Below are 21,989 nucleotides of genomic sequence, written 5' to 3' on the forward strand. Positions count from 1 at the left end.
CATTACATTCAGTTCCCTCTATGCAGAAGGAAACATCCAAACTAGGGAAAAAAAATTCCCACATTTTTCCACTGATTCAATCATATTTTCTTTAGTGGGGTGGGAGGGAGAGCTGGGCAGTGGTGGCACACGCCTTTAATCCCAACATTTGGGAGGCAGAGGCAGGCTGATCATTGTGAGTTGGAGGCCAGCCTGGTCTGCAGAATGAGTTCCAGGACAGCCAGGACTTCATAGTGGGATCCTGTCTTAAAACACAAAACAAATAAACAACAACAACATGTAGACAGAGTTTTCTGTCTAGACCTCCATTCAGTTCTGTCCCACAAGCCATTCCCCACATAACCACACAGATTTAATTATAAATGCTCATCCGATAGCTCAGGCTGATTACTAGCTAACTTAAAAACTAGCTAACTCTTCTTATATTTTAAATTAACCCATGTTTCTTATCTACCCTCTGCCACCTGGTGGTGCCTTCTTTCCACACAGCACATTCATCTCTCTTCTCTCTGCATCTGCTCAAAACTCCCAAGACTCCGCCCTTCTTCTTCCCAGCATCCTCTGTGTTTTGCTGCCCCACCTATACCTCCTGCCTAGCTATCAACCAGTCAGCTCTTTTATTAAACCAATCAGAAGGTACCTTGGCTAAGATACATCTTCAGTGTACAAAAAGATTATTCCAGAACAACAACAACAACAAAAAGTTAAGGACTGGAAAGCTGACTCAGAGGCTAAGAACACTGGTTGCTCTTACAGAGGACCCAGGTTCAGTTCCCAGCACCCACAAAGTGGCTCACAGCCATCGGTAACTCCAGTTCCAGGGGATCTGACACCCTCTTTTGAACTCTAAGGGCAGCCACATGCATGTACACGTACATACATTCACACACACACATAAACACTTCAATCACAACACTTGAGTCAGGCATATCTCTGAATTCGAAGCCAGCCAGCGCTACATAGAGATACCCTGTTTCCACTCCCTCCAAAAAGGGATAGGAATATATGTGTATATATATGTATTTAAATATTTTTTTCCAGCCAGGCATGGTGGTGCATGCCTTTAATATGTGGATCTCTTAGTTAGAGGCCAGCATCATCTACAGAGCAAGTCCAGGATAGCCATGGCTACACAGAGAAACCCTGTCTTGAAAAACCAAAACAAATAAATATTTTGATCTTTTTAAATTATGTCTGTGTGTGTTTGATGAGTATGTGCATGGGAGTTCATGTGCTGTTGGAGGTCAGAGGTGTGCCATGGAGCTGGTACCTCGGGCAGTTGTGAGGCAGCTGATGTAGGTACTGAAAACTGAATGAGGGTCCTCCACAAGAACATACATGTTCTTAACTGTGGAGCCATCTCTCCACTCGTGTGTGTGTGTGTGTGTGTGTGTGTGTGTGTGTGTGTGTGCGCGCGTGCGCGCGCGCGTGAGGGCCCATACTGACCTCTGGCTTGAAATATAGCCAAAGATAAAAGATGACTCTCAACTTCTTTATTTTATTTTACTTTTGGTTTTTTGAGACATGATTTCTCTGTGTAGTTTTGGTGCCTGTCCTGGATCTCGCTCTGGAGACCAGGCTGGCCTCGAACTCACAGAGATCCTCCTGGCTCTGCCTCCCGAGTGCTGGGATTAAAGACATGTGCCACCAGTACCTGGCAACTTCTAATCCTCCTGCCTCTACCACCAAAGTGCAGAATTGCAGGCCTGTGCCACCACACCCAGTTTTATGCAGTGCTGGAGATGGAGCCCAGGGCTTTGTACACACTAGGCAAGCGCTCTACCAACTGAACCCCAGCCCCAGCTGGATCTCATCATTTCTATAGTCAACGGTTGTGGCTGAGTTGCTGCTGGTACCCAGTATCCATTTTCTCTTGGAAAGTCATAAAAACTTTTACTGGTGTCTAGTGATCCTGATAAGAACTACATTTCCCAGCTTCCCTTAGTCTTTGAGAAGAAGTGGCAATTGTCTTTATTGGGGTCTCTATTGCTGTGAAGAGACACCATGACCATGGCAACTCTTATAAAAGAAAACATTTAATTGGGGCCTGGTTTATAGTTCAGAGGTTTAGTCCATTATCATCATGGTAGGACACAGTGGTATGCAGGCAGATAGGATGCTGGAGAAGTAGCTACATTTTGCATGCAACAGGAAGTGGTCTGAGTACCACACGCTGAGCAAGGTTTGGGCATATATGAGACCTCAAAGCCTGCCTCCACAGTGACACACCTCCTCCAACAAGGCCACACCTACTCCAACGAAACCATGCCTCTCGAGAGTGCCATTCCCTTTGGGGCTATTTTCCTTCAAACCACCACACTTCTCCTGAAAGAACACTGGGTGTTCTGTGCTCTGTCTCTGCTGATGAAAAGGCAGATGCTATGGGAAGCCATCTTGGACTGCACAGGGATCCTGAGGAAACAGAGCATCAGGAGCTTGTGTCCCTGACGCCTCACACAGCTCTAACTGTCACATAGTAAGACATGACATCCTACGCAGCTAAACCTATACCCTAATATAGCACAGTTGCTTGTAAAGGGAAATTTCTCTGGTCCCACCCAGCCCCAAGGTCCAGGTGAATCTCTCCCACCTACAGTCCCACAGTCACTTATAAAATAATTACTCAGAGGCTTAATATTAATTACAAACTGTATGGCCTATGGCTCAGGCTTCTTGCTAGCTAGCTCTTAGAACTTAACTCAACCCATTTCTATTAATCTGTCTCTTGCTACGTGGCTTCATGGCTTATGGGTACTTTCACATCAGTTCACAGCGTCTGCCCCACCCTTCTTTCTTCTCCCTTCTCTTCAGTTTCAATGTCCCACCTAACCTTATTCTGCCTCACCATTGGCCAAACAGCTTTATTTATCAATCAATCAGAGCAACATATATTCACAGCATTCAGAAAGACATCCCACAGCACTTCCCCTTTTCTGTCTAATCAAAAAAGAAGGTTTTAACTTTAACTTAGTAAAATTACATATAATAAAACAGTTATCAAGCAAGAATTACAGTTATAATAGCTAGTCTATTTGTATTTGGTAAAATTAAAGAAAATATTCTATCATCTATCTTATATTTGTGACTCTAAAGTTTCATATCTAATTTATCTTTTATCATAACCAAGGAAAATTATAACTATCTTGTCTTCAACTACATCAAAGACCCCAGAAGGATATAATATTACCTAAGTAAACAGGAAGTACATTTTAAGCAACTTCCAAAATTCTAGAAATGACAGAGACAGCTGTCTGCCTGGACAGCCATCCAAAGTTCCTCTGTAATGTTGGGGCATCTATCTTCAGCCTACAGGCCTACAGTCTCTGGCAGACTTTCTAGTGAAGCAGGAAATTTTAAGGATTGTCTTGCCTGTGGCAAAGTTCATTAGTTGTTTCTCCCTGTGTCCTGTAGAATGTCTGGCAGTCTCCTCTGCAAAGCAGGAACCTGAGGGACCATCTTGCCTTATAAAGTTTAGTGGTCATCTTCCTATGGGTCCTGCATGCCCAGTTTATACAACATACTGTCAAGTAGTGCAGGCAAGAGCAATTTCTTGCCCAAATGGCTAACTTTTGCTGTAATGAAAGCAAACTCCATAGTGAGTGTCTTTGATGGCCATCATCCTCTTTGAAGTAATTAGTGCTGCCAGGAGCAGACGTGTCCCACTGTTCAGAAAAGTCTAAGTTCTCCCCCCACCCAAGACAGGGTTTCTCTGTGTAGTTTTGGTGGCTGTCCTGAATCTCGCTCTGGAGACCAGGCTGGCCTCAAATTCATAGAGATCTGCCTGGTTCTGGCTCCCAAGTACTGGGATTAAAGGCGTGTACCACCACTGCCTGGTAGGTAGATAATGTTCAAACACTTCAAAAACCTACAGAATATGGCATTTAAAATGTTTTAAGAGCTGGGCAGTGGTGGCACATGCCTTTAATCCCAGCACTCAGGAGGCAGAGGCAGGTGGATCTTTGTGAGTTCAAGGCCAGCCTAGTTTACGGTGTGAGATCCAGGAAAGGAGCAAAGCTACACAGAGAAACCCTGTCTTGAAAAACCCAAACAAACAAACAAACAAACAAATAAATAAATAAATAAATAAAATGTTTTAAGAACTTAAACTTGTGGTGGTGGCACATGCCTTTAATCCCAGCACCAGGGAGGCAGAGGCAGGTGGATCTCTGTGAGTTCAAGGCCAGCCTGAGCTACAGAGCGAGATCCAGGTCAGCCACCAAAACTACACAGAGAAACCCTGTCTCAAAAAAGCCAAAAAAAAAAAAAAAAGATTCCCTACCTAATTGAAATAAATATATCTATGTGTACCTAGAAAACTTAAATAACATGACTATAAGTTTGATTATCATAGATGACTAATTATTAATCTCTATCTCTTAATTATATATTACAATTTTAAAGAGTTTCATAAACATAATACCTTAAACAAGAGTAGAAATATATATACAGTATAACAAAATTAACTTTAAATTTGTATCAGTAAACTAAAATTCACAGCAATGTAAAACATTTTAAACAAGTTGTTGCTCTTTAAAGTAGATTCAATAATCTACCCTTTCATCCTATCCATACCTATATCCCCCTTTCTTCTTTAGAAAGAGATTGCATCTATAATCAACCTGCTTTAAATAAAAATAAACTTTCATAAACAGTATTTTGGGAATTTGGACATAGCTTCCCCATAGTACTTCCTGCTGATTGGGGGGCACTGTCAATCTTATGGGGATCCTGAGAAAATGAAGAATTATAGTTAAACCTTGGCTGTAGTAGTCTGTGAGGCTGTATCGTCTCAGCCAGTTGCCTTGAAGCAGTTTTGGATGTTGGATCATCTGAGCCATGCCTGTCATTGGAGGCCTTTCAGGGGGTCTTGGTTGATCAAACCATATTAATCTGGAAGCAAAGCACAGGTTCTCATCTTCTGTGGAAACAAAAGCAGAACCTCTTTTCCAAAGCAATGTATCTTTAGACACAAATTTTGAAATCAAGATACCTTTAAAATATACATATTGGTTTAACTGAGTAGCTCCTACATTCAAATGCCTCTCTGCAGCTAATAATCTCAAAGACAACACACTTGCATAGACCCACCCCTGAAGCCAGTGCACTTCCTCACCAGCTATCAGCCACAGCAGATTTGCATTCCCTACTTTGAGCTACTACATGGGTTCCTGTGAAGCCGGTTGTTGGAGTGGGAAATCAAGGAGCCCCAGTGGGCGTCTTGTGCTTCTCAAGTGGATGGGGTCAGCCATGTTTAGCTAGCTCTGGGCTGAGGAATGCAGGTACTGTTTGGGAGGGACCACCCACGGTGTGTCTGACAGAGTAGGGATTTTTGGTTTCCTTAGATGGGAGATGCTAGCAGGTGGGGGTTATTGCCATGGGGGCATTTACCCCAGATGCACCACCCCTAGTAGGCAGCAGGTAACTGCTAGGTACCTGCCCCCCCTCCGGGCATGGCCAAGGGGGGACCCCTTAAGACCTGGAATGCATATGTGCTCATCTCTTGGTTACCTCATGGTCCTGGATGCTGGATTCTGGTACTGCAGACCAAAGCGAAGTTCTCCAGAGTACCTTTTTGGACCACACCTCACCCCTCCTAGATCCTGTGACCAACTCCCTTATGCTTATTGTGAGTTAACCTAGAATAAATCCCTTTTGACTAGCCAACAGACTCTTTATCTGGCCCCCAATGTGGGGCCTCTGCCCTTAGCCTCCTGGGGACCCAGTGCTTACCTGTTAGGTTCACAAATGCATGGGTACTGCACCCCCAGGTCACCAGCAACAGTTACAGCATTGTAATTCCATGGAGTCGGCCAAGACCATGAGGTAGCCAAGAGAGCGAACACAAATGCATTCTAGGACTTAAGGGTCCCCCCTTGGCCACACCCCGTGGGGGAAGGTACCCAGCAGTTACCTGCTGCCTACTGGGGGTGGTGATTCAGGGGTAAAGCACAGACAACCACCCCTACAGGGGTGGCCAACCCACACATGAGTGCCAGGTATTATGAGAAATCCACAGAGTCTGCTTAAAGCATAAAGGAATTTATTAGGAAGGAAGACTCACTAAAGGACAGATTTGTCATAGGGTCCTGGAAGGCCGAGGTACAGCCGCAAGCTGTTCTGCTACCTGAGTCCATCCCAGCATCCAAGCCCATGAGGGAGAGCAGAGAGCAGTGTACATGTGTCTTAGGTCTTAAGGGTAGCCCCGAAACCATGCTCCAGAGGCAGGTACTTCAAGGTCATAGGTAGGTAGGACAGTTACCTGCTACATCTCTAGGGTAGGGGTGGTATTTCAAGGTCATAGATAGAACAGATACCCACTACAGTTTCTAATATTCCCTTTTTTTTTCTGGGTTTTTTTTTTTTTTTTGAGAGTTTCTCTGTGTAGCTTTGTGACTTTCCTGGATCTCTCTCTATAGCCCAGGCTGGCCTCAAACTCACAGAGATCCACCTGCCTCTGCCTCTCAAGTGCTGAGATTAAAGGCATGCACCACCACCGCCTGGGCTAATATTCTTTCTGTAAGTTTTTGTTCACATGCTTGTAATGCCCTACCCTCATGTGTCTTCTTGGTTGAGTATCTCCTGGAAGATTTCAGCAAGAAGAGTCTGCACATGAAAAATCCTTGGATTTTGAGTATCTGGAAGGTTTCCCTTTTGCAATGACCATTCAGTGGTAGTTTAGCTGGGTATGTTCCTGGGCCCATTTGTCTCAGCATGCTATAGGAACTGTTTTCTTATCTGCTTGTAGATAAATAGAAGCCTACCATGGGTTTAGTCTATATTTCTTTGTTAGTGTTTTCTCCTTCATGATTACTTACACAATTTTGTCTTCAATATTCTGAGTTATGGCACATCTGAGAGAATTTATTTTCTTTGTTTTAATTAAAAATTATTATTTTGAGCCAGGTGATGGTGGTGCCCAGCTTTAATCTCAACACTTGGAAGGCAGGTGGATCTCTGTGAGTTTGAGGCCAGCCTAGTCTACAGAGTGAGTTCCAGAACACCTAGGGCTACACAGAGAAACCCTGTCTCAAAACACCCCCATTATTATTTTTTATATGTATGGGTATTTTGACTGCATGTATACCTGTGTACCACATTTGTACCTGGTACCTGAGGAAGGGGTCAGATCTTTTGGAACTGGAGTTACAGATGGTTGCTTGTGACCGTATGGGTGTTGAGAATCAGACTTGGGTCCTCTGGAAGAGATGACAGTCCCTCCCTCCCTCCCTCCCTCCCTATGTGTGTGTCTTGAGAGTGTGTGCCTCCTGTGGGGGAGCTGATGATGGAGGCCCAAAGATGGAGTCTGATCTGTACCCCAGCCCCCATTTGGAGTTACAGGCAATAGTGAGCCACCCAAGGTGGGTGCTTGGAATCAAACTCAGGGCCTTTGGGAGAGCAGCAGGAGCTCTTAAAAACTGAGCCTCTCTTCTCCCCACCCCAAGCCCTGCCCCCAATCTTTTCTTCCACTCAGCTTTTCTTTTCTTTTCTTCCTTCCTTCCTTCTTTCCTTCCTTCCTTCCTTCCTTTCTTTCTTTCTTTCTTTTTTTTTTTTTTTTTTTGAGACAGGGTTTCTCTGTGTAGCTTTGGAGCCTGTCCTGGAACTCACTCTGTAGACCAGGCTGGCCTCGAACTCCAGAGATCCACCTGCCTTCCAAGGGCTGGGATTAAAGGTGTGCACCACCACCACCACCACCACCACCACCACCACCACCACCACCCAGCCCTCTCAGCTTTTCTTACTCATCAGGACTTTGCTGGATGTCCTTATTCTGAGAACTCACATCATTACTCACTTCCTTATGACTCCCAGCTAGTGTTTCTTCGAGACAATTTCTTGTTGTTTGTTTTTGTTTTTTCAAGACAAGGTTTCTCTGTGCAACAGTCCTGGCTGTCCTGGATCTTGCTCTGTAGTCCAGGCTGGCCTTGAACTCACAGAGATCTGCCTGCCTCTGCCTCCCTAGTGTTGGCATTAAAGGCGTGTGCCACCACTTCCTGGCTATTTTAAGTTTTTTAAATCTCATTTTTTCTTTTTTCTTTTTTTTAGTGTGTGTGTGTGTGTGTGTGTGTGTGTGTGTGTGTGTGTGTGTGTGTGGTTTTTGGTATTTGCACATATGTGTACAGATACAAGACATCAAATGTGCTGCTCTGTCTGTCATTGTTTGTTTCATTCCCTTGATACTGGATCTCTCACTGAGACTGGAGCTAAGCTGGCAAACAGTAAACCCCACTGAGGACCCAGTTCAAGATCCAGCTACTCCCATCAGGAGGCTCACAACTCCAGGGCATCTCACACCTCTTCTGGATTCCATGGGTGATAGAGAATTACACGTCCACACGGTTGGGCTTGCCCAGTGGACCGCCTAACTATTTCCGGTTCAGAATAGCCATCTCTGGGTCAGACATCTCGAGGGACTGGGACTCTGTGGCTTTATGTGGTTGCGTAAAGCGCGTGCGCATGCGCGCGTAGCCATGTAATCTACGCGCATGTGTGGAGTACCCACAGGAGTTCCTGTACGCATGCGCGGCCCAACCTTTATAAAGCCGGTGCCATCTTGCATGAGCCCCCTTATCTCCTCACCCACGTGTGTTTCACACAGGCCTGTCACCTCTATCCTCTTTAATAAAACTCTTCCATGGTCTTGTCGTGTTCGGGACGTGTTCCTAGCGCCGCTTAAAAACTAACAATGGGTGTCTGCACACACATGTGCATATACATGCACACATAAATAAAATAACTCTTTGTATAACACAGTGTAATATATTCGAGGGGCTGAGGAGATGACTTGGGGATACATTGCTTGCTGTTTAAGCATGGGCCCTCAGTAAAGCGGCACCCATGTAAGAGCTGGACACCAGTTTTTTATGTCTTTAGCTGTTTTAATCCTGTCTATCTATGATCTCTCCACCTGTCTGTCTGTCTGTATATCATATCTCTAACTGCAGCTCTAGGGATCAAATCCAGAGCATCCCAGGCAAGCTCTCTCCACTGAGCTCTGCTCCCAACCCCACCCACAGCTCCTGGAGCTTCTAGTCTTTGGGTGGTTTTGCAGCTGGGTCTCAGTGATGGCTACCTTCCTTTTGCAATTTCCTCTTTGTGAGCTCACCTACGAGGTCTCTGGGAACCGTGACTGAGGCTAAGGCCGTGGTCTTGTTTCTGCCCAGTGTCTAAGGACGCTTTTGTGTGTTAAATTCTTGCTTTGGGCATCTCCAGGGCACTATGAGGAGTCAAAATTTAAAATCCAAACCCCTTGAGGCCAAGGCTCTGGAAGTCTCCCGAGAAGCTGTTTCTCCAGGCCCTGGCAGTGGCCCCCAACCTAAGGCTTTCCTTTGCTTTCTCTCTGACAATATGGCTCTGCAGATCTGGCTCGGAGTGGGCCTCATTTGCCACCTCTCTTGTCCCCACAGGGGCTATAAACTCCAGTCCCTGGGCCGGCATGGCCAACTGCTGGCCTAGGCCCTCCCCCACCGCAGCAACACCGGCTCTGCATTCTTGCCTGGTTCTCAGCTTCTTTGTTGAGGTCCCTAGGGAGCGCCCGCCCGTCCTTTCTAGCAAGCTCAGCCATGCATTTAAAAGGGTGTTTGTTATATTTTCCTGCTGCCATTCCCAACCAGCACTTGTAGCAAGGGGTTTTCTAAGCCACTGCCAGAGATGGAAGTCCTGGGTTGGATTCTGTTGTTGTTGTTATTGTCATTAAAAAAACAAAACCATAAACCTGCTATCTTCGCATCTCTGTCTTTCCCGGTCCTGTGAATTTGGGGGATGGAATTGAACTGCGTGTTTTTACCTGCTTGGTAGTTTTGCCACAGTCCCAGAGTCTGGAGCAGCCCTGGCTCAGGATTTTGAGGGTTCTGGGATGGAGCCCAGGGCCACACTCATGCTGGGCACACCCATATGGTACCTGCTGTACTACCTGCAGCTACCATTTCCATACCCCCTCCCTCTCTGTCTCTGTCTCTCTGTGTCTCTGTTTCTGTCTCTGTCTCTCTCTCTCTCCAAGGTCTCACTATGTAACCCTGGCTGGCCTAAAGCATGTTGTGTAGACCAGGCTTGCCTATAACTCAAAGAAATCTGTCTGCCTCTGCCTCCTGAGTGCTGGGATCAAAGGTGTGACATGTGTTTGTTTATGTGTGTGAAGTGCCACATCAAGTGTGTGGATGTCAGAGGACAATCATAGGCATTGTTCCTGTGGCTCCCAGTGACCAGATTCGGGTTGTCAGGGTCAGTGGCAAGCGCCTTACCCGCTGAAACGTCTTGCTAGCTCCTCATCGGTCTGTTTATCATCTTTCTCTCTGTCTTTTTTTTTCCCAGCAAGGGGTTGGACTAGGGCCTTCTGTAGGTTGGCATCAGGTGTCTTCTATTGCTCTCCCCATCTTGTTTCTTTGAGACAGGATCTCATTAAGCCCAGAGCTCACTGATTGGTGGGACTGGCTGGCTAGTGAGCACTGCAGATCTGCTTGTCTCTGTCTCCCACCCACAGTGTTAGGGGTATAGATGTGTCTGGGGTTTTTATTGTTATTAAGATTTATTTTATTTGTAATTATATGTACTTATGTTTGAGTATGTGCCTGTGAGTGCAGGTGCCCACAGAGGCCAGAAGAGGGCAGGAAATCTCCTGATGTCTCAGGAAGTTGTGAGCCACTCACTGTGGGTGTTGGGAACTGAACTTGGGTTCTCTGCAAGAACAGCGCACACTTTACCATCTCCCTCGGCTGTATTCTTGAAGCTGATATTCAAGGCTCTCCTGAGCTGGCCCGAGCTTCTCCTCGGCTTCCCTCTGCTGTTAGGCCAGTCCTCCTAAGCATCCTGCTGGTCCTCTGACCTCAAACCTGACCTCAGCTGCAGCTCCACCCAGCTCTGAACTCTGCTTGAAACCCTGAGTACCTTGCTTAGACATCTGTAGACCTGTGTGCTTTGCAGAGGCGGTCTGCTCATGGTTGCTGCTGTGTATGCTGGTCTCCTCCACCTGACTGTACTTCCTTGGGGGCATGCTGGTTTTCTCTCTGTGTGTCTCCAGCATCCTCCCTGGGCTGGGGGGTGGGGGGCATGCTGGTTTTCTCTCTGTGTGTCTCCAGCATCCTCCCTGGGCTGGGGGGAAGGCATGCTGGTTTGCTCTCTGTGTGTCTCCAGCATCCTCCCTGGGCTGGGGGGAGGGCATGCTGGTTTGCTCTCTCTGTGTCTCCAGCATCCTCCCTGGGCTGGGGGGAGGGCATGCTGGTTTGCTCTCTCTGTGTCTCCAGCATCCTCCCTGGGCTGGGGGGGCATGCTGGTTTTCTCTCTGTGTGTCTCCAGCATCCTCCCTGGGCTGGCAGGGAGAGGGGGAATGCTGGTTTCCTCTCTCTCTGTCTCCAGTATCCTCTACACTGCCACATAAATATCTGTGGTGCTGGATGAACATGCATGTAAAGCTTGAAGGAGCAAGCCTGCGGTCCCACTGAACCAGCTTTCAAAACTTTTTAGATTCAGCATCCTTGAAGGCTGTTTTGGTTTTGCATTTAGAGAGCCTCAGCCTCCCTCCTCCCAGGCCCTGCTGTAGGAGTAGGACTAGGGGTGGGCAGGGAGGAAGGCAGAAGGTTGTTGGGGCTAAAATGGGACTGGGGGTAAGGAACAGGCTGTGACAAGATGAACAAGCCTTGCCACCATGACAAGGTGTGTGTGTGTGTGTGTGTGTGTGTGTGTGTGTGTGTGTAGCAGCTCAGTGGGTCAGTGTTAGAGAGCTTGCTTCACATGTTTGTGGTCTGGGTCAGTCTTCAGCACAAGAAAAAAAGAAAAAGAAAAGAAAAAACAAACATAAACAAAAACCCAAAAAGCAGTCCTTAGAAAATGAAGAACCCATACACTGTTCCCAACCCATTTCCGGTCTCTCCTCGATCAGAGCTGGTCTGAAGGGAGGCCACAGGGCAGCAGAAGAGACCACCCCCTCCTCTTCTGGTTCCTAGCCACCCCCACAGCAGCAGGCAGAGGAGCCCAGCTCCCAGGTGTCTCTGCAGGCTCTAGGGTCAGCAATGCATGCTTAGATCTCTGTTGTATCACTTGGGAATCAGCTGACCTCCCTACAGGAACACATCCCTACACTCTGCCTTGGTGTCTTCATCCCCACACAGCCACACTTGTGTCCCCAGAGGAATGGAATAGGTTCTCTGTCACTACCCCATTCCTGCCGTGACCAGTGTGGAGGATTACCCAAGTGACTGCCTGGTTTTGTCTCCTCCACTAAATTGTGAGTGCCATGAGAGCGGGCCATGTCCCCTCCCTTTCCAGGAACAGCACAGAGCAGAAGGCCAAGAACTTCATCATGAATGAATGACTCCATGGTGCTGGTACTGGCTGTGAAGAGGAGTCCTTCCCCACTGGTCCTCTACCTTTCACCCGGTTAGTGTATGCAGAAGGTGCCAGGCTGGAGGGCTGTCCCATTCTCATTTGGGGTCCCTTGAATGCACAGCTTGAACTGAGGACCTGTGGTTGGCTGAAGAAGATGGAGGTGGGTGTTTCTGAGGTGGCTGCTGAGGGCACGGAGGAGCCTGGGTTCCTTAGGAACTCTGAGAGAGGATGGAATGCTCCAGTGTCTTCTGGCAGCAGGGGTGGGGGTGGGGAGCATCCATCCTGTCCTCCCTTGTGGTGGCCTGCTCCTCCTGATCTCTGCTTCCCTTCATTTCTGAGCCTACTGGCAGCTTCGGAGGCCCCAGGAAAGGTCCCGCACAGGGGGGTATTGTCGCCATTGGAGCTAGACCTGCCTCCTCATTGCTGCTGGCTTCACTGGGGGACAAGGGGGCCAGCCGAAAGCAGAAGTGTTGCCAAAGGCAACTGATAAACTGCTGCAAATGGGTAAAACCAAGGTGACAAACCAAAGACGGCAGACCGTGAATGAATGAAGCGGTATATAGCTCACAGGAAACCTTTGTTCATTCATTCACTCATTTGTCCACCAGCCCACCCCAGGAAAGACATCAGGATGAAAGAAGGGGGATGGTTCACGCCTAGAATCCCAGCTCTCTTGAGGATGAGGCAGGAGGACTACCATGAGTCCATAAACACAAGTACTCTATAGTGAGTTCCAGGACAGTCTAGGCTGCCATGTGAGAACGTGTCTCAAAAAAGTAAATGAAGCCGGGCGGTGGTGGCGCACACCTTTAATCTCAGCACTCAGGAGGCAGAAGCAGGTGGATCTCTATGAGTTCGAGGCCAGGCTGGTCCTCAGAGTGAGTTCCAGAATAGCCAGGGCTATGCAGAGAGGCCCTGTCTCAGCACCCTAACCCCCCAAATACACTAAATAAAATGGGTGAGAATGTCATTCTGTCTCTAAGAGGATCTTTCTGAGAGACGTATTTTCCCTTAAGCCACTTGTTGGTAAGTGTCTGAGAGCAAAGTGTCAAGGGTCACAGGATCAGCTGATGACACACCAAAGGTTCCAAAAGGGGTGTGGTCCCTGCCTGGGTCAGGGAAGATTTGGAAGTGAACTCGCCCTCACCCATGTCCAACGCTTTCAGGCCTCTGCCCTTCACGTTGTAGTCTTGGAAGAGCAGGGAGGGAGCTGTGGGGAGGGAGCTTCCTGGAGGAGGTGCAACTAAACACTCACTCCGCAAGGCCCCAGATGTGAGCTTCTGGCACAGTCCAGACCTGGCTGAACCTCATAGCTGACTTGCTTGGCAAAGCATGCTGGCAAACCCAGGTTTACTCTGGGTCATTTGCATCTCATTTGCATCCATCTGCATATGCGGCGGCACAGCCTGGTCTCTTATGCATTTAAATTGCAAGTTATTTGTCTCTCTTTGAAAGCTCTCACTTTTCCCCCATGGGGAGTTGGCCCCATTTCCCCAGGTCCCCCTTTAACATAAAAATCTGTTGAGGTCACTCAGCATAAGGGAAAGCCATAGACTGTGGTGCAGTGATAGGTGTTTGCTGTTTGGGTTTCCAGAACCACTCTTTAAAAAGAAAAACAAAAAGACAACAACCAAGTCTGTATGGCCTGATTGGGCACATGCCCCTTGTGCTTCAGATGTGGAGACTGAGGAAAAGAGAGTCAACAGGATGTCCAGTCTTACTTACCATGTTGGAAGCAGGATCCTGGTCAGGGGTCCGGGCTTCTAATTTCTGATCCAGTCTGGAGGACCCTGAGAGGTCATCTCTTTCTGTAGGTGGGGAGAGGCAGTCCTGATAGGGACAGGATCTCACTGAAGATCACACAGTTAGTGTAGGTAGCTGCAGCAGCTCCCACAGTCCTGTTCAAAGACAGTGGACCCCTCCACAGAGTGCAGCTTTTGAGAGTTTGTGGGTGATCTACCCCAGATGAGAACTCTCCCTGTAAATACCAAGTGTTTTTATTTTATTTTATTTTTTTATTTTTTGAGACAGATTTTCTCTGTGTAGCCCTGGCTGTCCTGGAACTAGTTCTGTAGAGCAGGCTGGCCTCAAACTCACAGAGATCCACCTGCCTCTGCCTCCCAAGTGCTGGGACTAAAGGCATGCGCTGCCACCGCTTGGCAGCTGATTTTTTTTTCTTTTCTTATTTAGGTTGTTTGAAGTCCATTGAGTGAGCATCAGTATGCAGCCATGAACTGGGAAAGAGTCCTTGATGGCTCTCTTAGCTGGTGGCTTTTCTTGCCCTGGGAGCACATCCTAGGAGGTGCCAAATCCCTCTCTGAGTTTAGCAGATGAATCTCCAAAGTGACCCTTTGAACTCTCCTGCCCTATAGTGTGCCCCATACTGTCATCAGAATTGGATGGGGACTTCCTCAAAGCCAGCATGGGGTCACATTACTGGATGGATGGCTTGGTGGGATTAAGAATCACCATGGAAACAAGCAGGTTAACTGAGGTGGGACAATCCCTCTAACCCAGATGTTATCCCAGGGGCTGGGGTCCTGGACTGAACAAAAAGGAGAACTGAGCTGAGCCCCAGCATCCCTTTCTCTCAGGCTCCTCAGTGTGGATGCCATGTGACCAGCTGCCTCACCCTCCTGCCTCCATGATGGACCTCATCCTGTGAGACAGAATAAACCTTTCTTAGGTTGCCTCTAGTCAGGATTTTGGTGCCAGCAATAAGACCAACACAGGAAAGTGTGTGTGTGTGCACACAGGAGAGCGTGTGTGGGCATGTGTGCATTCATGCATGTGTGCATGTGGATGTACATGTGTGCATGCGCTCGCTGCTCACTATAAACTAAGCTTCTTGCCCTGGGCAGGCACCAGCTGGGCTGCACTTGGCTTGTCCTGCCTGCCTGACAGGGTTGTTCTCTCTTGCTGAGGTTTGGATAAAAAAATGTCCCCAGCTCCCAAAGGTTCCTGTGTGGGAGGCATGGTTCCCAACTGGTGGCATTGTTTGGGGAGGTTCTGGAAACTTTTGGAGGTGGAGCCTAGCTGAAGGATGTTCCTGGGGACTGCCTCTTATGGAACCATGTCTGTCTGTTGTCTCTCTGTCTCTGTTTCCTACCTAATAGGTAAGTAGCCTCTTGCAAAAATTATTTTTCTCATTGCTGACAATGAGAAAACAACCTAAGGTAAGAAAAAGTTCATTTGAATCACAGCATGGGGTCCAGTCCATCAGGGAGAAGAAGGCATGACCAAAGGTGTGTGAGGCAGCGCCACATTGTGTCCACTGTCAGGAGGCAGAGAAGGATGCTAGTGCTTGGCTTGATTTCTCTTTTTCCTTTTAATGCAGTCGGGACATCAGACCATGGGATGGGACAGCCCACATTAGGACGGTCTAGAAATGCCCTGGCACACGCCCAGGGGTGTATCCCTTAGGAAGTCCTAGATCCAGTCAAACGGACAATGGAGACTGACCGTTACTGTGGAGTGCACAGCTCTGCCACACATTCTTGCCACTATGACATTGGTTGCACCGACAGACAGAATCAAGCGAGCCTGAATCCTCTGTTTGAGCCAGAACAAATCCTGCCTCCCTCAAGTTATATCAGGCATTTCATCAAAGAGGGAAGTATGATGACCCGCCACAGGGAGCCAGCAAGACTCAGGGAGGTGAAGGCCACACGGTAGGTGTCAGAGTTGAAGCTGACTGCTTCTGACCCCACAGTACGCTGCATATCTCTTAAACTGTATCATTTCACTTATGACTTGCAAGCGTGAATTACGGCAGGTACCACACCCCTCAGCCTCTAGGGTAAATGATGCTTACATGAGCAAGTAACAGTGGTAAGTTCTGACTAAAATACACAAAACAGACTTGTAGGATCAAGGATTCAAGGTTAGCCAGGCAGTGGTGGTGGTGGTGGTGGTGGTGGTGGTGGTGGTGGTGGTGAGCAGCTAAGCAAGGGGGTCATGCATCTTATGACATCAGTGCGTGCTGCAGCGTGGTCATGCAATCAGCACATGTGTGGCGTAGCTCTGTAAGCCCACTTGCACATGTTCAAGGGAATCTTTAAAAAGATGGACACAGACTCCTCCTTCTTCCTCTCTGCACTGCCCCCTTGTTCTCTGCACATGCTTCTTCCCTAGGCCTGCCCCCCCCCCCCCCCCCCCCCCCCCCCGCCACCCCATAAAGCTCTGATACTGGGTTGCATGACCTTTCTGCCCAATAATCAGCGCGCCTATCATTTTTTAAACAAACAGGTCATGGCGCACACCTTTAATCCCAGCACTCAGGAGGCAGAGGCAGGCGGATCTCTGTGAATTTGAGGTCAGCCTATAGCAAGAAATCCACAGAGTCTGCCTAAAGGGCAAAGGAGTTTATTAGGGGATAAAAACTCACTACAACACGGGAGATTTATCATAGGGTCCTGGAAAGCCGAGCTATGGTCCACACTGTTCTTCCTCCTGGTCTATCTCAGCGTCCAAACCCACAAGCGAGCAAAGGGGAACTGCCTAGTGCATCTCAAGTCTTAAGGGTTGCTGAGAGGCCACACCCCAGAGGCTGGTGGAGCGTTACCTGCTGCACTTCTAGGGGTGGTGCTTCAGAGTCACAGACAGAACAGCTCCCCACTACACCAGCCTGCTCTACAGAGAGAGTTCCAGGACAGTCAGGGCTACACAGAGAAACCCTGTCTCAAATAACAAAACAAAAAAAGAATTCAGGGTCATGCTTGACTATGTAAAATTCCTGACCAGCTGGGGCTACATAAGACCCTGTCTCAAACAAGCAAACAAACAGAAACCAGAGAAACGGAGCCAGTGACGGCTCAGTAGTTAGACATATTTGCCACCATGCGGCTGTGATTGCAGCCTCAGGGGATCCAACTTCCTCCCCTGGCCTAATCAGGCACTCACACACATGTGCACACACATGTGCGCACACACACACACATAATTCAAAATAATGAAACAATAAATACAGTTTTTAAGGAAACAATTACAATGGAAAACAATAAAGGAAAGTTCAGGAGCACCTTCATGTCCCAGCGTTGCTGGGACAAAATGCCACCGTCTGGGTGGCTACCAGCTGCACAGGAAGCCCGAGGTCTGCAGCATCGGCACAGGCAGGTCGGCTCTGTCAGAGACTCTGGGCCACACTGCTCCACTCTGTGTCCCAGCTTCTCCTGGTAGCTGCTGGTGTTGCCGGTTTACGCCTCTGGCGCCATCTTCTCCTGCCATCCTTCCTGTCCCTGTCCTCTTCCGAGGGCACTGACTGAACTGAGAGTGTCCACCTCACCCCAGAACAGAATGACCTGTCACATCCAGAGTAGCGGGGCAAGGGTGGGACTTCGGGGTACCTTTAGGGAGAATGTAGTTAAAGTGCAGCAAAGTGGGGAGGGTCTGGGGAACTATTTTGAATAATTGAAATCAAATCCTAGGTCAGTCAGTGTTACATAGGCCTTTAATCCCAGTGCTTGGCAGGCAGAGGCAGGTAGGTCTGAGTTCAAGGCCAGCCTGGTGTACAGAGTGAGTTCCAGGACAGCCAGGGCTACACAGAGAAACCCTGTCTCAGGACCCCCCTGCACCCTCAAAAAAAGAGAAAGTTGGGTGTGATGGCTCATACCTCGGGTAGTGGAGGCAGAAAGATCAAGGTCATCCTCAGCTCCATATGAGTTTGAGGTCGGCCAGGCTTGCACAAGTCCCTGTCTGAAACAATAACACAAAGTGTATTAGATTCAATTCAAAAAAGATCCCTGTGGGGATGACTGGGCAAAGAGTGCTTGCTGCCGAGCCTGACAGCCTGGTCACATCACAGAGCCCAGTGATAGAGGAAGGAAGGTCCCCTGACCTCCACATGTGCAGTGTAGCATGCATATGCACATGCCTGTGTGTATGCTTTGGGCTCTCTCTGGCACCAAGTCAGCTGCCGGCACATACACACAAATGAAGTGAATAAATGTTTCTTTTTAAAGAGCGATCCCTGAGTTTAAGGCAGGTCCAATGATCTACAATGAAGCTCCCAGAACAAAAGGGAAGGGGAAAAGAAACAAAGTCTCAGTGACCCATGGGATCAAGATGTCCCCAGACCTGCAATCAGAGCCTTGGAGGAGCAAAGGGAGAATCAGGAAGAAAAACAGTGTCTTAAGGAATATTGGCAGAAAATAGTATAAGTTTAACTGAGAAAAAAAACAGTTACCAGTAAGGAAGTTCAGTGAACCCCAAAGGATGAGTTTGAAGAAAATCCCATTAGGTACACGATGACCAGATGCCAAGAAGGAAAGAGAGTGTTTGGGTGTGTGTAGGGTGGAGCTCAGATGCAGGGCACTGGCCCAGGACCCAAAAGATTCTGAGTTCAATTCTCTCCTTTTTTTTTTTTTTTTTTTAAGATTTATTTATTTATTATGTATATTATTTATTATGTATACAGTGTTATGCCTGCATGCAAGAAGAGGGCACCAGAACTCTAGCCCAATTCTCTCCTTTTAAAAAATCTTTTTTTTAGGGGGTGGGGGATGTTGAGACAGGGTCTCTCTACATAGCCCTGGCTGTCTTGTTAAAAACATGTTTTAAGGGCTTTAGAGATGTCTCAGTGGTTAAGAGGCTGACTCTCATCAAAAAAATATTTAAGCTGGGTGGTGGTGGTTGCTGTGGATATCACTCTGTGTAAATAAGGAATTTACTTCTAAAGAGCAACAACTTGTTTAAAATGTTTTACATTGGTATAGATTTTAGTCTATTGATACAAAGTTAAAGTTAATTTTGTTATACTAGTATATATTTCTACTCGTGTTTAAGGTATTGTGTTTGTATAGCTCATTTAAAATTGTAATGGATAATTAAAAATAGATTAATAATTAATCATCTGTGATAATCATACTCATAGCCATGTTAGTTAAGTCTTTTAGGTATACATAGAGATATTTCAGATAGATAGGTAATCTTCAAATACTTCAAAGACCTACAGAATATGGCATTTAAAATACTTTTAAAATTTAGACTTTCTGGACAATGAGACATGTCTGCTCCTGGCAGCACCGATTTACTTCAGAGAGGAGGATGGGCATTGAAGACACTTCATATGGAGTTTATCTTCACCTTGGTAAAAATAGCCATTTGGGCAAGAAACTGTTCTTGCCTGGACTGCTTGATCAACTGGACATGCAGGACCCATAGAAAGGTGACCACTGAACTTTGCTTTCAAAATGGTCCTTCAGGTTCCTGCTTCACAGAGGAAACTGCCAGACATTCTACAGGACACTGAGAGAAGTGACCGAGAGACTCTAGCCCTGTGGGCTGAAGACAAATGCCCCAACATTACAAAGGAACATTAGGTGACTGTCCAGACTGCCAGCTGTCTCTGTCTACCCTGCAAGACTCCCGAAAGTAGCTTGCATCCTTCTCCCGGTTCTCAGGTAATATTATATCCTTCTGAGGTCTTTGATGTGGTTGAAGACTAGATAGTTATAATTTCCTCAGTTATGATAAAAGATAAGTTAGATATAAAACCTTAGACTCACAAATATAAGATAGATAGGATATCTTCTTTAATATTGTAACTGTAATTCTTGCTTGATAATTGTTTTGTCATATGTAATTGTACTATGTAAAAGTTAAAACCTTCCTTAAAAAAAAAAAGAAAAGGGGAAGTGCTGTGGATATCGCTCTGTGTAAATAAAGTTCTGATTGGCCAGTGGCCAGGCAGGAAGTATAGGCGGGACAAGAGAGAAGAGAATTCTGGGAAGTAGAAGGCTGGAGAGAGACACCGCCAGCCGCCGCCATGAAAAGCAACATGTAAAGACACTGGTAAGCCACAAGCCATGTGGCAAAGTATAGACTAATAGAAATGGGTTAATTTAAGATAGAAAAGGTAGATAACAAGAAGCCTGCCGCGGCCATACAGTTTCTAAACAATGTAAGTTTCTGTGTACTTTCTTGGTTGGGTCTGAGCGACTGTGGGACTGGCGGGTGAGAGAGATTTGTCCTGACTATGGGCCAGGCAGGAAACTCTAACTACAGGTGGTGGTGGTGGTGGTGGTGGCGGCGGCGGCGGCGCAGGCGCACGCCTTTATTCCCAGCACTCGGGAGGCAGAGGCAGGCGGATCTCTGTGAGTTCGAGGCCAGCCTGGTCTACAGAGTGAGTTCCAGGACAGCCAGGGCTACACAGAGAAACCCTGTCTTGAAGAAACAGAAGAAGGAGGAAGAAGACAGAAAAGGAGAGAAGAAGAAAGAAAAAAATGAAAGGGAGGAAGAAGGGAGGAGGGAGAAAGGGAAACTGCAAGGTCTGGGGACAGATTGAAAAGATAACCAGGTAGGTGTGGTGGCACATGTCTTGAATCCCAGGCAGAGTCAGTTGGATATCAGTGAATTCAAGACCAGCCTGGTGTATGTAGTTAGGTGTTCAAGCCAGCCAGGGCTACACAGTGAAACCATGTGTATACTTATAATCAAGGACAGGGAAAATAGACTGCAGACTTCACATGGAAGCAATGAGTATCGGAAGACCATGGAAGAACATCTCCAGGCACTGGAGGGAGGCCACTGTCAATGTCTTTCAGAATGGGGAAATAAGCCCGTGGAAATGGCTCAGCAGACTAGGCCCGATGACTTGACACTAATCCGGGACCTGCGTGGTGGTAGAAGAGACTGAGCTCCACAGAGCACCAGGCACATGCGCACCACGACATACAGTAGCAGCACCTGTGTTACTAATAGTAAGACAACAAAACGTATTCAGGTCTTTGCAAAAGTAACAATGCAGTTTGAGATATAGAATAACATGCCCGGCGGTGGTGGCGCACACATTTAATCCCAGCACTCGGGAGGCAGAGGCAGAAGGACCTCTGTGAGTTCGAGGCCAGCCTGGTCTACAGAGGGAGATCCAGGAAAGGCACAAAGCTACACAGAGAAACCCTGTCTAGAAAAACAAACAAGAGAGAGAGAGAGAGAGAGAGAGAGAGAGAGAGAGAGAGAGAGAGAGAGAGAGAGAGAGAGAATAACAAAGTATGGGGCTGGAGAGATGGCTCAGTGGTTAAGAGCACTGGCTACTCTTCCAGAGGACCTGATTTCAATTCCCAGCACCCACATAGTGGCTCACAACCATCTGTAGTGGGATCTGATGCCCTCTTCTGGCATGAAGGCATACATGCAGACAGAGCACATATACCTAAAAAAACACATAAATAAATTAAAACAAAAGCAAAAACTGAGAAAACCACAAGGTGTGGCCATTGTACCAGGCTGGAGTCTGTGGCATTATACTTTTGTAAGACTCCTACAAGGTCACGATGTCACTGAGCGCTGGAGCTGGTTCAGCAGGGAAGAGCATTGACTGTTCTTGCAGAGGACAGGGTTCAATCCCCAGCACCCACATGGTGGCTCACAACCATCTATTATTCCAGTTCCAGGAGATCAAATGCCCTCTTCTTACATCTGAGGGCATCAGGCACACAGTGCACAGACATACACGCAGGCCAAACACCCGAAACACATAAAATAAATAAACCAAAATCTTTTCTTTCTTTCTTTTTTCTTTTCTTTTTCTTTTTGAGAAAGGGGACATAAAAGAACTGTTATTATAGCTGGAAACAGTGCACCCCCCTCTGGCCTGTGGTGACCCTGGGAGATAGTGGCACCTTTAGAGGGCAGGACACATTGTGAGGAAGTGAGATCACTGGGGCTGCTCT

Source organism: Onychomys torridus, chromosome 4, assembly GCF_903995425.1.
Source record: "Onychomys torridus chromosome 4, mOncTor1.1, whole genome shotgun sequence".
In the NCBI taxonomy this organism is placed as follows: domain Eukaryota; kingdom Metazoa; phylum Chordata; class Mammalia; order Rodentia; family Cricetidae; genus Onychomys; species Onychomys torridus.